This window comes from Penaeus monodon, chromosome 6 (genome assembly GCF_015228065.2).
Source record: "Penaeus monodon isolate SGIC_2016 chromosome 6, NSTDA_Pmon_1, whole genome shotgun sequence".
NCBI lineage: Eukaryota > Metazoa > Arthropoda > Malacostraca > Decapoda > Penaeidae > Penaeus > Penaeus monodon.
This window is the reverse complement of record NC_051391.1, coordinates 2,600,266-2,616,283: the sequence shown is the minus strand read 5'-3', so window position 1 is coordinate 2,616,283 and position 16,018 is coordinate 2,600,266. Positions and strand designations below refer to the sequence as shown.

General features: G+C 34.4%; 1 pseudogene; it reads right to left on the bottom strand.

The window, feature by feature from the left end:
• Positions 1-100: 100 nt before the first annotated feature.
• LOC119573728 lies at positions 101-10,890 on the bottom strand (annotated as a pseudogene).
• Positions 10,891-16,018: the final 5,128 nt, after the last annotated feature.

The following is a 16,018-nucleotide window of genomic DNA, read 5'->3' as shown; positions in this document are numbered from 1 at the left end:
TAGGAGTAAACTATAGGCTTTATATATATAAAAAAAAAAAAAATCATTCACTGTAGCTACACAAATAAAACTTGTACTTGAATATGTATGCTTTTTTTTTCCTTTCTTTTTTAATATAATTGACTAAACATCTATTCACTATTCATATTGACATTCAATATATGGTATGAATGATTGAACAAATTATCAGTCATGTTTAACCTGCTGATGTATACATGCCTTGTCCATTTTGGTTTGGCTCTATCCATATTTTTTTAAATTTTTTACAAAATGAGATATTGGTAGGCATACCTAACTTAACCTATTTATTCCATTCCTTGAAATTTCAGAAAGAAAATTTTTTTTTTTACTATTATCATTGTTAGTAACTTTCTAATAATAATAGTATTGTTAATGAAAATTGAAAAAGTGAAAAACTTCCCTAAAATTCCAAGAATGGGGTAAACAGATAAACAAGCATTCGCAAGTTGCATTGTACTCGCACCTGGATTTCCAAAAGTAAAGGGAATGAAAAACAAAATAAACACACAGATATATTCATCTACATAAAAAAAATGCGGATTTTTAAAGTTCCATGGCCCGAGATGTAAAAATAATAACCATAATAAAAACTAATAAAATACAATTTTTTTGGTTATCAAAAGCATATACATATAGTAATGAGAACATACATATAGAAATATGAACTTGATCATGTCTATAAAGAAATCAAGAACCAAAGACTAACTATAATATTGATACTTTATTTCTTATCATCTAAATATCAAATAAGATAATTTACTCAAAGTTAATTACATATGGTTATATTTTTTATTATTCACTGGACATTTTCACAGTAAAACATGCCTTTCTGTTAAGCTAAGTACCAAGAGTAACACAGGAAATACTAGGTACATAACTTCTTTTTAACATATTTAATACTTCTCTTCCACAAAAAAGATATCTTAGAACTCATAGAAGTCAGGTTTCATTATTTATTCCTTCTCAAAATAAACACTTAAAATGTTTTGAAGTCGAGAAAACGAAAATTAGGCCTGTCCTGACATCTGTTTAATTTCTGAGATAAGGCGACGGTTGTACTCTCTTGGTTCAAGGGGGCTGCAGGCTACTACTGTCGTCTTCAATCTGCTCTCATCCTATGGGAAAGCCAAAAGGAATGGTTATCATTACAATCATTATTATCATCATGAATTAGATTACTACTACTACAACTATTACTATTACTATGGTTATTGAGACGAAGAAAAAGAAGAAGAAGATGAAGAAAAAAAATATATATATATAAAATATACTTATATACATATATATATATACTTATTATTATTATTTTTTTTTTACAGAATATTTTTGTAGTCATTAGAGAACTGAAGATCAAACTAAGCAGCATGGAAATCTAAACCAAACTAAACTCACATTGTAAGTCTCCATTTTGACACGAAGCTTGAAGGAAAAGTTCTTGAAAGCTGCGTCTGTGAAGATGTTTTGGAAGTTGTCTGGGTTATTCTCTCGCATGAAGCCTAGTTCTGAGCTGGTGGTTCCAAGGAGCATCTCAGCCTGATCTTGGAAAACTGTTACCCATTGATTGTCTGATATATCAGCAAGGTTGGCCTGCAGGGGAAGACAAGAGGAGAAAGAGATTATATGAAATGGAGCGTTTAGGCTTTTAAAAAGGTTATCTTATAAGGGAGGGGGGGAAGTATACAGCAAAATTAAATATTTTCATATGAATGATAACTCATAAAAAATAATTCTCAACATAAAAAAATATATCACAAAACTCACAGACAACATCAATCGCCAGTTGAAGCTATCATATTCGCGGTTACACTTCTCACATCTGTAAAGACCATTGTTCATGTCGACCACCTTCTTGTTGCAACCATCTGAGGGACAAGCTGAATAAAGACAGTTCTCCTTGCGTATCAACACAACAGAAGCCTTTGTGGTGTAATAATCAGCTTGATCTCCACTACCCAAGTTCTCCAGCTTGGCCTCACCAAATGTCTTGAAGTTGGAGCCCATACCTATGAAAGAAGGAAGGATACACATTTTAGAGAGAGACCAAATAATAAACGATAAAGGACCTAAAAAATTGAATGCTATTCGCAGTTCCCAATTTAAAAACTTAATTTTTTCTATATCTCTTAAATAAATATCTAGCCATAAAAAATTTCTGAATTATGTTACTCTGCTAGATCTTTAAATGATCTTATTTCATTTTATCTACCTTTTCTTACTTGATTACGTAATACTACGACAATTATATTGATGATTAGATGATGATATCTGAGGTTTCTCACCTGCTGAACCACCACCACGCTGATTGGAAAGGTTGACTGTCTCTGCTGTGTTGCCTCCATTATCAAACCACCCCTTCAATTTGTGGGCCTCACGGATATCTGGGTTGATCTACAAAGCCAAACATATCAAAGATTTATTTATAATGAATCAAAGTTCTAAGTACAATAGCTTACAAACTGATTTCCCCCCCCCCTCTCTCTCTCTCTTTTTAAGCTACTTTTGTAGGTCCATGACACTGTGAACATGCAAGATAAAGTGGAGGGGAGAGATCAGAACTATTTACATCATAACTATTAAAGGAGGAACTACAAAATACCTGTAGTGTTGATGAGGACAGCAAAGACAAAGAACGTCCATTGAAATCTGACAATTTTGCACCCTTCACAGCCAACACGGGTTGCTGTGTTCCATCAAAGTTTTCTGCTTGACGTCCCCAAAGGGTAAGACGTACCTGAAATATAAGCGTTTACAAACTTGTGACCTTAATCACTTCATTTACTCAATAAATTGTTCAATAATTCTTGATCATGACCAAGTTATCAATTTTATCTAAATTTATTCCATTATCAAAATGGTAAAAATGTAAAATCATAAGAGCGAAACTTACCTCTCTATTTGTATCATCAACTACCTGCACATCTCTCTTCCTTAATTCTTTGCCAGAGGCCTTTGATGTAATAGAGGCTACTTCCATAGCATCCTTGCACACACCAATAATATCTGAAATGGGTTGATAAGGAAAAATAAGTTAAATAATAATAATAAAGTATAACTTAATTTTTATCGTGTACAAAATAAACATCTCTTTTCATTATTACCCAAGGGAAAGACAATCTAAATAGAAATCTTGCCAAATATAGTTAAAGAAGTATTACCATTGTGAAAAACTAAACAATGGTCAGTCACTCAGCACTCTCAAGGGGAATACAACATTAGGAGACTTAAAAACTACAAAAAGCGATACAGTAGTTCATGGTATGAAGGAAATCAATGTCATTTTGTCATTAGAATAACAAACTCAACAAAGGGATGCCAACAGAACTTACCAATGATGGTGTCTTTCTCCAGAGACTCTAGCTGATCCAGAGGGACAAAATTGAACTGCATGCTGGGAATGTCACTAGCTTCATGGCAGGGAGTGACCTGTAGATTCACAGAAACTTTAGATATTCACATTATCATTTATCAAATCAACGATAAAAAACAAAATAAAATTATAGCAAACTAGCTTGGTGAGTAATTTAACTATATGTCATTTGTAATATCTTTCAATTTGTGTCAAAATTTACAGCAATCTTTTATTCTGATTATATATTATATATATATATATATATATATATATATATATATATTATATATATATATATATTAATATATATATAGTATATAATATATATATATATATATATATGTATAGATAATATGGAGATATATATATGTATATATATTATAATATTATATAGATAGTTTATATATATAAGATATATATATAATCAAAGATTAATAAATCATACTCTGTCATCTTTGAAAGTCATTCATAATCATTAGTGAGGTTGGAGTACTGTTGTTGCCGTTTCAGGTGGCATCCACCGTGTAATCATTTTAACCTGTTGATAGAAATGGATAAATTCACAAACACCACAAGTAATCATAAATTCACATGGAACGGAGAGGGGAGGAGGACCTTTGCTATAATTGTATACTTACCTCAATCATATCCATGACTTGTCCACTTGTCATGAAAGACAGTAGCTTGATTCTCCAATCAATCTACGGTCCATCGAGAAGAGCTTTCCTTCGCCACGAGAGTTTGACAAGTGGTAGTCTGACTATGGTGACACGAGCACGGATGTCACTGTTATGATGATTTTAATTATGGTGGAATCTGGTGCAGCCTTATGAATGTGGATACAAGTCCGTCTCAGTCTTCTCTCTCTCTATTCAGTAGACTAGGATAAATATTGTACACCAGAGAAACATTTACTATTCAGACAATTTACTACTATCTAGAGAAAAAAATATCTTGATCCTATATTAATTATTATTAACTATAATAATAGCAGTATAATTGTATTAGTATAGTGTCTATCATTTACTCTGTTTGCTGGTTTGAAACTGTAAATTTATACTTTAATTTCTGAAACTGTCCTATGTATGCAAATTCCTTAACCTAAAAGTGTACAGTTTAGATACAGAATAATTTCCACATATAAATGGGTAAAATTTACCATAAAAAAATGTATCTTTTAAAGAAAATCAAATTTCATTATGAAGGTTTATAAAATGAAGAGTAGTGATCTTTTAAGTAACCAGAAGCCTGCAGGTCTTATCAGTCAACAAGGTTACTATGGTCTCAAAGTGGATGTTGCCAATGTACACATTCTTCAAAAATGTACCAACCACCTGTTTTCTATGATCTGTACAGAAGTTGTAATAGTCCTTTCTTGTACCTTTAAAAATTACTTTATATATTGCAGAATAAATGGCATACATTATCATCAATAATATTATTACTACTAATAATAATTAATAATAATAAAAAAAAAACAACAACAACAATCTATAGTACCAGAACTCACTTGTTTTGATAAGGTGTAAGCAAGCTGATGGGGTGAACATTACCCCCTGCGGGAGTTCGTGCTGGAGATGAGGTTGTGTTTGGAACATTGCGCTGGGCTAAAGGATTGCGTTGGGGTGCATCACCTGTAACGGTCAGCAGATCAGGCCCATATTATATAAGAGAAAAATAAATCAAAACATTGAGGTATCCAAAGGTGGGATATCCTGATAATCAAAAAGTAAATTAACATAATACAAAATGTTAAAACAAAATATTAAGCTCTTCTATGAGAGAGAATACGAGTGAGAGAAAAAAAATATGAGAGAATATGAGAGAGAGAGAGAGAGAGAAGAGAGGAGAGAGAGAGAGAGAGAGAGAGAATATGAGAGAGAGAGAGAGGAATATGAGAGAGAGAGAGAGAGAGAAATATGAGAAGAGGAGAATGAGAGAGAGATATGGAGAGAGAGAAGAGGAGAGAAGAGAGAGTCGGGAGGAGAGGAGAGAGAGAAAGAGAGAGAGAGAGAGAGAGAATAGATTTGGAGAGAGAGAGAGAGAGAGAATAGATTTGGAGAAGAGAGAGAGAGAATAGATTTGGAGAGAGAGAGAGAGAGAAAGAGAGAGAGAAAGAGAGAGAGAGAGGAAGGGAGAGGAGAGAGAGAGAGAGAGGAGAAAGAATAGAGAGAGAGAGAGAGAGAAGATAAAACCCGAGAGAGAGAGAATGAGAGAGAGAGAGGAGAGAGAATATGAAGAGAGAGAAGAGAATAGAGAAGAGAGAGAGATGAAGAAGAGAGAGAAGAGAATATGAGAGAGAGAGAGAGAGAGAGAGAGAGAGAGAGAGAGAGAGAGAGAGAATATGAGAGAGAGAGAGAGAAACAGAGAATGAAAAAAACATAACTAGAACAAAAGAAGGCAAACAAAGAAAGTGAGAAAATTAATAAGTCAAATCATTGAGCATACTGGTCACAATGCACCGTACCAGTTTGGGCAGCTAAAGGTGTCACTCTTGGTGCAGGAGCAGCCTCCTGCTGTGGATTCTTATTAGGGTCAAACATTACTGGTTCTCCAATCTTGCCTCCAACTTCCTCAGCTGTTTGCACTACGGTCAGGTCCAGAATGATCAAAACCTGAAATTAAATATGCAAGTCCAACCTGTAAAATCCATTACGGTTGCCAAATTTGTTTAATTGTAAATTAGGACACGTCCTGGGGTTTCCATAATGTTTTCCTAACAAATTTTCTAAGCTCACATTCTATAGAATATCTATCAACTTTACCTTCTTATTGTTCTGCACCGTGTTGCAAACATATCTGTTCATTTTGATGATGCAGTTGTTTGCAATCTCTCCACTTGCCACCTTGCTATTGAGCTGTGTGGCCAACATGGCAAAGCTGCTTGACCATTTGCCATCGGAGAGCAAGATGCGGAAGCGCTCCTGGGCACCATTTGGCATCCTTTTCATGGACTGTAAGCGGGAGAATAAATTTAATGCACATATGTTGAATATACATATTTGTAAGTACTTATGTTTTTTTAAGAATGTATATAAGTATTTAACTATCTACTTAATAATATTTTAGGTAATAATAATAAAATCATAAATTTTCATACCCAACTGGTTCTTAAAGCCATGCAGTATATTAATCATAATTCTGCCGAGTATGTATGTATACAAATCACATTTTAATACTCACCAAGATCTGCACAATGGGATCTTCTGGGTGAGCCCCATTGGTAATATCCTGTTGGTGGAAATACACAAATGATTTTAAACAAAAAAAAAAAAAAAAATAATAATAATAAATAATAATAATAATAATAAATAATAAAAAAATAAAATAAAAAAAAATAATAATATTGGCAGCATCCATATCACTTCCCGTTTTTAGTCAAATTATGTACATGCACTGTTTTTACTGTATTATGTAGATTAACTGATCTGACTCTGATGCCTTCACCTGTTTGGATTTCATTTGCTAAAATGAATTACAGCCAAAATTGAAACCCCAATTAACTATCAACATGGCATCTTAATTAACTATTAACATCATCAAATAACAAGTCATTGCTGATAAAGATGTGGTGGCATTCAGCCCAAATTGTATATGTAATCAATCAGATTTTAAAAAAAGCAAAATTTTTTAATCAATAAAAAAATTATATACTTATATATTATACATATAAATAATTATAATTTTTACCGTATGAACACACTAAGGTAGGACAAATTCAAGATAATATTCTTGTAGAGGAAAAAAAGTTTTGGTCATCAGTACAAGAAATGATCTGCACACATGAATGGCAATGCCACAAACAAAGGAAAATTAATGCAGAAAAAAATGCTCACAACCTAAGTCCACTTGCACTCAGTGGCCCCAAGTTTCAGCTCTACCTTCCCGTGCAAACTGAGGCAAAGACAGTGTTTACACACAGATGGCTCCCCAATGACATGTCACCAAGGACTAATTTGCTCTACCATTTTTTCATTTTTTTTTAATATTCTATTACAACAATCATAATGTCAAAAAATATTAACCGAAGTGGTATCAATACCATTACAAAACATATTTCACATAAATTCAAGGAATACAAAAAATAGGTACACTAATTTTCGCACTGTTAATCAACTCTTTGGTGTAGACATCAGATTTTGTTGTGGGGGGGGGGGGGGGGGGGGAAGAAAGAAAAAAAAGAAAGAAAGAAAGAAAGAAAGAAATGAAAAAAAGGTACATGAATTCAGTGCCAATCGGGGGGGGGGGGACTTTTTTTTTTTTTTTCTTCCCCCCCCCCCCATGTCATTGCAAATTTTCGTGTAAAAATGGAATCCAGATTTTTTTTTCTGCCTGGCTAATTGATACAGATAAAACTCAACATAACTATACCACCCGAAAATGTAAATATATAAATTCTCCCACCGACATTTACAAACACTATTGAATTAAATCGAACTTGCCAAGCCATGATCTAGCACCATCACCACAATTAAAAGTAACACATGAATCTCAAAATGGGAGTCTAAACTTAATAATTAGCTTAAATCATAAATTATTAATCATTACTTAATTACTTATCATCAACTTAATCAAACCTATCAGTAAAACCAACTATCGTGTCCACAGAGACTTTGCGTGACTGCCACGGCCTACATGCCATTAACACCCAGCAAAGCCCAAATTTGAAAAAGTTTAAAGAGCTTCTAGATCAAGGGGAAGAGGGGGGAAGGGGGCTCATGGGGTATTTTCAAGAAGGGGGGGGAGCCGTGTGGAAATTTGGATGTCAAATTAACCCTTTCCTGCGGGTAGTATTCATAAATGGCCCGGGCCTCGCTGCCGGGGGCTTATATCGTCACCCTAGCATGCGTGACCGCTCATGCCAAATACCAGCATCCCATGCCATTTCTTCGTAATACTACAAGCATATGTTGTATTTTCAGTTATCATTATTTTCTAAAGTCTCTACTTGTCATATTTCCTGATAAATCAAGACTGAAGGATATTTTTGTTATAAAGACCCCATAGCTGATCATTATTCGCTCTATAGTCTAAATAAAATAAGCAGTGTGTGGCATCATGGAGTTGATATTTTTTTTTTTTTTTTTGTGTAGTAAAAATGAGAAAGTGCTAAAAACGCCTTAATAATCACATTTTTAGTGGCAGAAAAATGATATTTTGCCGTGATTGTAAAAAAAAAAAACTCATGGCATGTCCATACATAACCCATGATGTACGTACATGCCCCCAGGGCAGATAGTCCAGCCAGTTAAAGTGAATTTTATCTTTTTTTGTCCAGCCAGTTAAAGTGAATCTTATCTTTTTTTTGTCCAGCCAGTTAAAGTGAATCTTATCTCCCTTGACTGGATATAATTACCTCTCACATATATATAGGGTGAGATTTGTCAAGGTAAAGATGCATTTGCCTGAAACTAAAAAAGTTCTTAAGGTCGCGTTTTCCGCTACGTTGGGGCAAGGTTCGTCTATGGAATAAATAGAATAAGTGAAAATAGATAGATAAATAATGAATGAATAAAAAGGCAGGAAAGGTTAGGTTTGGGTTTTCGGAACGTCGCTCTTGGCATCAAATTCCTTTTTTTTTTTTTCTTTTTTTACAATTTCGATTAATTTCCTTCCTGAGACATCTATCCGTCAATTTTCTGAAATCATAAAAAAAAAAAAATTTAATTTCCGCTTCGCAAGTGATGAAAAAAAAAAAAAATTTCTGCAAATTGACAAATACAAAGGTTGAAATAACAAGGTGTAAAGGATGAAAAAAAAAAAAATCGAAAGTCGAGCATAAAATTAACCAAAGAAACGACAATATACAAAGAAATCGAGACAAAAAAAAAAAAAAAAAAACGAGCCATATTCTCCCTAAATACGAAGAGAAACTAAAACTACAAACGGATGAAAGAAGAAGATCGAGCACAAAATTAACGACAGAAACGACAAAATGCAATGAAAATATAGACAAAAGAAGAAAAAAACCGAGCCACATTCTCCCTCAACAAGAAAGAAAAATTAAACCCGATTTCAACCTCCTTCCACCAAACCCCGAAGCCGAGATCAAACACACCTTTAAATCCCTTATTTCCTCTTTATCGCTTATCCTTCCTCCCAAAAAGACCACCGAGACACTCACCACAATCACGCCGTTGCTGAGGACCGCTCATGGTGGCGAATCGAGCGACGAATAACGAGAAATTTGACGAAATGAACGAGAATTTGTCCCTCTCTCGGCCGCCGCTTTCCTGCCTCGCTCGTCGCAACACGATTTTTTGGCGCGAAAGACATCTTGTTTCGCGGCGGCTTTCGTTAGTAGTGAATTTTTATTTTTTTTTTATTTTGGGGTTTTTAGGGAGTCTGTTTTGGGGGGGTTATTTTTTTTTTTTTTTGTGGGTTGGGTTGTTTTTATTTTTTGTTTTTTTTTGTTCTTGAGCGAGTTTTGTTTTGTTTTGTGTTTTTTTTTGTTTTGTGTTTTCTTTATTTGTGTTTTAGGGTTGTTTTGGGGTTATTTTCAGTTTTTTGGGGGGTTGTTTTTTGGGGGGTTTGTTATTCAACGAGTGTTGTGTTTTTGTTTTATTTTTGATAAGGTGGAATTATATATATTTTTCGAATTTGGTTTATTTGGTTTAGGTTTGTTTTCTTCTTATTATATTATTATTACTTGCCGTATTTTGGAATATAAATCTTGTCTTGTTTGACTATATTTTGGTGGATTATTATTCGTATTATTCGCCTGATGATATTCCGGTCGAAACGTTTTGGCGCGAATCACTTTGAGCCTAATTCGTATTTTTCTCTTTACTCTATCGTTATCAATTAATTTGGCTCTATCTCCGTCCCAACATTTTTTTGTTATTATTACTATTAGTATTATTTTTTATTATTATCACTTTTATTATCATTTATATAGTAGTTCCTTGACTCATAAGTTTCTATGCGTTGAATACTTCAGCTTATTTTATTGTTTTTAATTTTTTTTTTTTATGAAATAATTTAGTGAACTTTGGAATGCTGGTTCTATGGGTGGATTCAAAACTTTTTTTTTTTACTCGTTTCTTTTGTCATTCTTTAATGTTTTAGCTTTTCTTTTATTTGACAAAAATATTTCTGAAAAAAAAATCTTTTATTGTTTTTTAAAGACTTGTTTCACTTTTTTCTTTATTGCTTTTAATATTCTGTTTTCTTTTTTTTTTTTCTTTATTGTTCTTATGTTATTATTATTTTTTGTTTTTTTAACTTATTTCTCTTTTTATTGTTTTTTAATATTTTTTACCTTTTCTTCTGTTATTGTTTTTAATACATATATATAGATATATATATATATATATATATATATATATATATATATATATATAATATTATATTATGTTTTATTTTTTTTTTTTTTTTTTGTGGCTATATAATCCCTGGAGGTCATGGAAATATTCACATTTATTTAAATTAAACTTTCATGGCTTATTTAAGGTTCTTAAATTATATTTTATTTTACTCTTGCAATATATAGATTTAGCTGTAAATCTGGCAATTTTCATTTTACAATTTACATGATTTTCAGTCAATTTCGTACATTAAATACTGATCTAGGAATTGTAGTAAAATATAGAAAATATTTACGACGATGAACTATAGGATAATAATGATAATGATAATAATAATAATAGTGATGATGATTATGATAGTATTATAATGATGGTGATAATGATAATAATAATAATAATAATGATATAATAATAATAATAATGATTCTAATATAATGATATGATAATAATAATATTGATAATAACTACAATAACCATAATAATAGTAACATTAGGAATGGTAATGATACTGATAATAATAATGATGATGATAATAATAATAATCATAACAACAATAACAAATGCAATAATGGTTTTGCTAATAGCAACAACGACATCAACAGCAAAATTACCATCATAATCAACAACAACAACAAATAATAATAACAATACTAACAACAACAACATCAATAATAATAATAATAATAATAATAATAATAATAATAATAATAATAACAAATAATAATAATAGCAATAAATATTCTTTCAAGTCATTTTCATATTAAACATGTTTGAACAAGAACGTGCACTGCACACGCCCAAACACGTTCGACACCCCACACGTTAGTGACCACAGAACATGATGAAATAATTATGTAAATATTTTTGCACAACCGATAAAAAAACACGTCTAGATCTAACAGGAAGTTAACAAATTGGAGAAAGAATATTGGAAGAATATTGAAAAAAAATGGCTATTTCGTTCTATCAAGAAACTGCAGTGTGGATAGCAGGACTTATATCGCAAATTTAAAATTCTCTCACACACACACACACTCACTCACGCACTCACTTACACCACCCCCAAAAAAACACACACCCCACACACACACACACCACCACAACAACACACACACACACCACACAAACACCAACACACACACACACAAAACACAACACTCACTCACTCACTTCCACTCTTCTCTCTCCCTCAAACACTCTCGCGGCGCACTCACACTCATTTCCACTCTCTCTTCTCTCTCTTCTCTCTCTCTCTCTTCTCTCTCTCTCCCCCAAACCACCCCCAACACACCCCACACAACCCCCACACCCCCACCCCCCCCCCCCCTCACCACCCCTCTCTCTCTCTCTCTCTCTTTCTCCCTCTCTCTCTCAAACTTTCTCTCTCGCGCGCGCAACTCCCTCCTTCCACTCTCTCCTCTCTCTCTCTCACAACACACCACCACACACACACACCCACCCCAAACCACTCCCCCTCCCCCAAACACACCCCCCCAAAAACCACACCACCCCCTTCCTCTCTCTCCACCAACACACAACACACAACCAACACACACCCCACACCCCCCCCCCCCCCCCCAAAACACACACAACACACCAACCCACACACACACACACACAACACACACACACACACAAAAACCCACCCCACACACCCACACACAAAATACCAACACAACACCAACACACACCCCGCGCGCATACACACCCCAAACAGGTATCAATCAGACCCCTTAAATGATCATTTTCAAAATTAAGCCACCCCCAGAAGCACAAAAGGGCATTGTTGTTGCGCCCTTTTGCATTACAAGATAAATTGGGCTTCTATAACGTCAAATGTTGGAAATAATTCGAGGGAAAATTTGTCATGGAAAAGTCAGCTGGTTTAGGATAAACTATAAATTTCTTTGTTGAGTTGCACTTGGATTTTTTTTTATTGGGGTTCCTGGGTTTTAAAAAAACTTTGATTGGAAAAATGGGAAAAAAAGTTAAGATTAATGGATGAATGGAAAACTAAGATCCTGGGCAATTGCAAATCATGGTCTTATTAACTGCAATCGACTTTTACCAAAATTTGTGACTAAATGAAAATTTTATGGGAGGGGGGTTTAAATTTATTGGTTGTTTTAGAAAAGGGGGGGGGTAATTATAAAAATTTGTTTAATCACCTCGAAATGAAGTCATAGAGTTTGGTAAATTATACAGAAAACCCAAGACTGCTCAGCCAAGACAAGAAAAAGTTTAAAAAAGACCCTTTAATTGTCTCGGGCTTAGATATTCAATGGGCCTTACTATCGTTCCCCCTTAATAAGCTTTCTATTTCATTATATTATATGCTACGTATTATTTACTTGAAGGCTTACTAACTTTCATTTTTTCAAACGTACTATATCACTTATCATAATAGAATTACTATATCATTCCTTTAACAGGGTTCAATATCCTCGATTTTAATAGGACTCGATACCATTTTAGCATAAAAAGGGTATTGTGCTATTCATTTTTTTTTCACTAAAGCTTAAAATTCGCAACAGCCCAAAGGGATAACACCCCAAGACGGGCCCCCGGGCAGCACCAAAACTCACCCAAGCCAACCCCAAACCCCCCAAGGTACCCAAAAAAGCACCCAAAAGAACACCCAATCCAAAAGCACCCGGCAAAAAGCACCAAAACGGCCCCAAAAAAATCACCCAAACCAACCAAATAAAAACCCCCGGCAGCACCCCCCAAAAAATCACCAATCCAACAACACCCCCGGACACCCAAAACATCACCAACCAAACACCAAAGGGACCCCGGGCCCCACCCCCCCCAACAGCACCCAAGACGGCACCCGGGGAGCCCCAATCCAACAGCACCCAAGACGCCCCCCCTAGCACCCAAACCAAAGCACCCCAACCAACCCCCCAAAACGGACCTCAGTAGCACCCAATCCAAAAGACCCCCCAACAGCCAAAGAGCACCACCTTCAGTCGCCGGAGCCATGGCATTTACACCCCTTCAGATAGGAGAGAAAGGGGTTGGCTTGAGTGTTGACAGGAAGTTTTAGGAATTTGAAGCGAAGGGGGGAAAAGGGGAAAGGAGGGTGAGAGGAGGGAGGGAGGGGGGGGGGGGGGGGGAGAGAAGGGGAGAGGGAGAGGAGAGAGGGAAAGAGAGGGAGAGGAGAGAAGAAGAAAGACTGACAAGAGACAAGACATAGACAGACAGTCAGTAAGTCAGTCAATAAGTCAGACAGTCAGGCAATAAGTCAGACTGACAGACAGTCAGTTAGTCAGTCAGTCAGTCATGGGCATCAGTCAGCCCAGTGTTGGGGTTAAAAATTTCTTGCCGAAAAAAAAAGGGACCCGAGAATAGGAATTTTAAGAAATTTCATGCCCAACAATCCTACATAATAGGTATTCTAAAAGAGAAGAGAGAGAGGGGGGGAAAGAGAAGAGAGGAGAGAGAAAGGGAGGGAAGGAGAGAAAAAGCCGTGTAAAAAAAATTTTTCAAAGTGAGCTTGCTTCAAAAAAATACGTCGTTTTGGGTTTTCCTTCTAGCCCCCAAACGGGAGAGAGAGATTAAGAGGGACCCTCTGGTCGGCAAAATTTAAACGAGTATTGCCCATCTTATCGACAAGGGGTATAATTTTTATCCCCCTCAGTTTTGGGGGTTTAATGATTTTTTAAGAATTAATACTATTATTTTTAACTTTCAAGTGGCTGTATTGTTAATTTTTTTATTTTGTGGTCTGTTTAATTATATTTTAATATCTATTTATCTAAAGTTATATAAGCCTTGGAATAGTGTTTAAAATATATGATTTCTTCTCTTCTTTTTCCTTTTATGAGCCATTTTAATAAAATAAATGTATTATGTGAATGTAATAAGATGGATGTGGATAAATTTTTGGATTTTCAGTTTTTAAAATTTTTCTCTCTTAAAGGGTTTTTGGCAGAGAGCAATCCCGAGAAGTATGGCTGGTGTTTGCGCTACAGTAAGAAATATTGGATGTTCAATATAGTCATCCAGCATCACTATCTTGAATTACGGTGAGTTTGACGTCATTTGCAATTTATTTGATCCAATAGTACATGTTTTTATATTCGAGTTGAGGTTGTGCATGCATGGCTTTGTTTATTACCCCAAATTTTTGATTTTATTTTTTTTTTCTTATTTTAAAAGGTTGCGTCGTTCGTGAGAATTTCTACGACCTTAAGCGTGTACAGGCTAATTCAGCAAAGAGGAGGGAAAGGCTCTATCCTTGTAAAGAAAAGTTTATTTAAAATCATTATCGGCTCTTGTTGCGTTTCCTTACATTCGGGAAAAAATTTGACAATATTTTTCAGGATGTGAGAGAAAAGGATGCAGATGGTTTACTTTAAAGAAAGGTAATTTTAATTAAAAAAATTTTTTTGGGGCTCTGAACTAGGGCTACATCTCATTACAACAACCTCCACATATAATGCTTTGAATAGATAGAACTTAAACTGATCTCTCATTTAATGATAGATATCCAGGGGAAGTCTACAAACTCATGATCTTCACGAATATACAGGGCGGGTAGGTTTTTGGCCTTTGCCCCAAAATGCCAAAAATTTCGGACCAAGATGATCTGGGAATGATTTCAGTTGTATCTTTGGTTATTATGATCTCAATTTCTGTAGAGTAATTTGGGATCTTAATAGTATTTCATGGGATTTTCTGTGGCCATTACCAAGTTTTTCTCCGTTCCTACACAGCCTTGTTCAAGATTTACTTTCCTAGTCATTTTATTATATTTTTTGACCTTTTACACTAATAGATATCAAGAAGAAAAAATAGACATGTTGAAAATTTAATCCTTTTTTTTTTTGATAATGACGTCTGTGGATTTAAAAATTGTAACGTCTGTTGGTTTTCTCGCTTACTTGTGCGGGAGGATACGTTTGAAATAAAAGAATCAATTTAATTTTAGAATTGGAGTAACAGGATGAAGAAAGTATTCCTGAAACCCTTTTGGGCCCTTTTCCCCATTTTTCCTGGGAATTCGTAACGCTGATTACTATGTTCGGTGAGTGCAAAGGGCCCAAAATAAAATTGTGCTTTTTTTATTTTTATATTTTGGGAGGTCAAGTGATCGCTTTAAATTTTTATCAAGTAGTAACCTAGGCCATAGGAAAGTCAGGTTGGTTTGGATAAAGTATATGGCTAATACAAGAAAAAATAGTATTTTATAAGCCAAATTTCATAGGTTCTCTTAAAAGTTGCTGAAATTATTGTTTTACTAATATTTTTGTCATTGGTCATGACATAATGCCCTTGTAATCTTTTGTTATTTTTTTTCATAATTACAATAAATTTCTTTTTTTTTCGGTCTTTT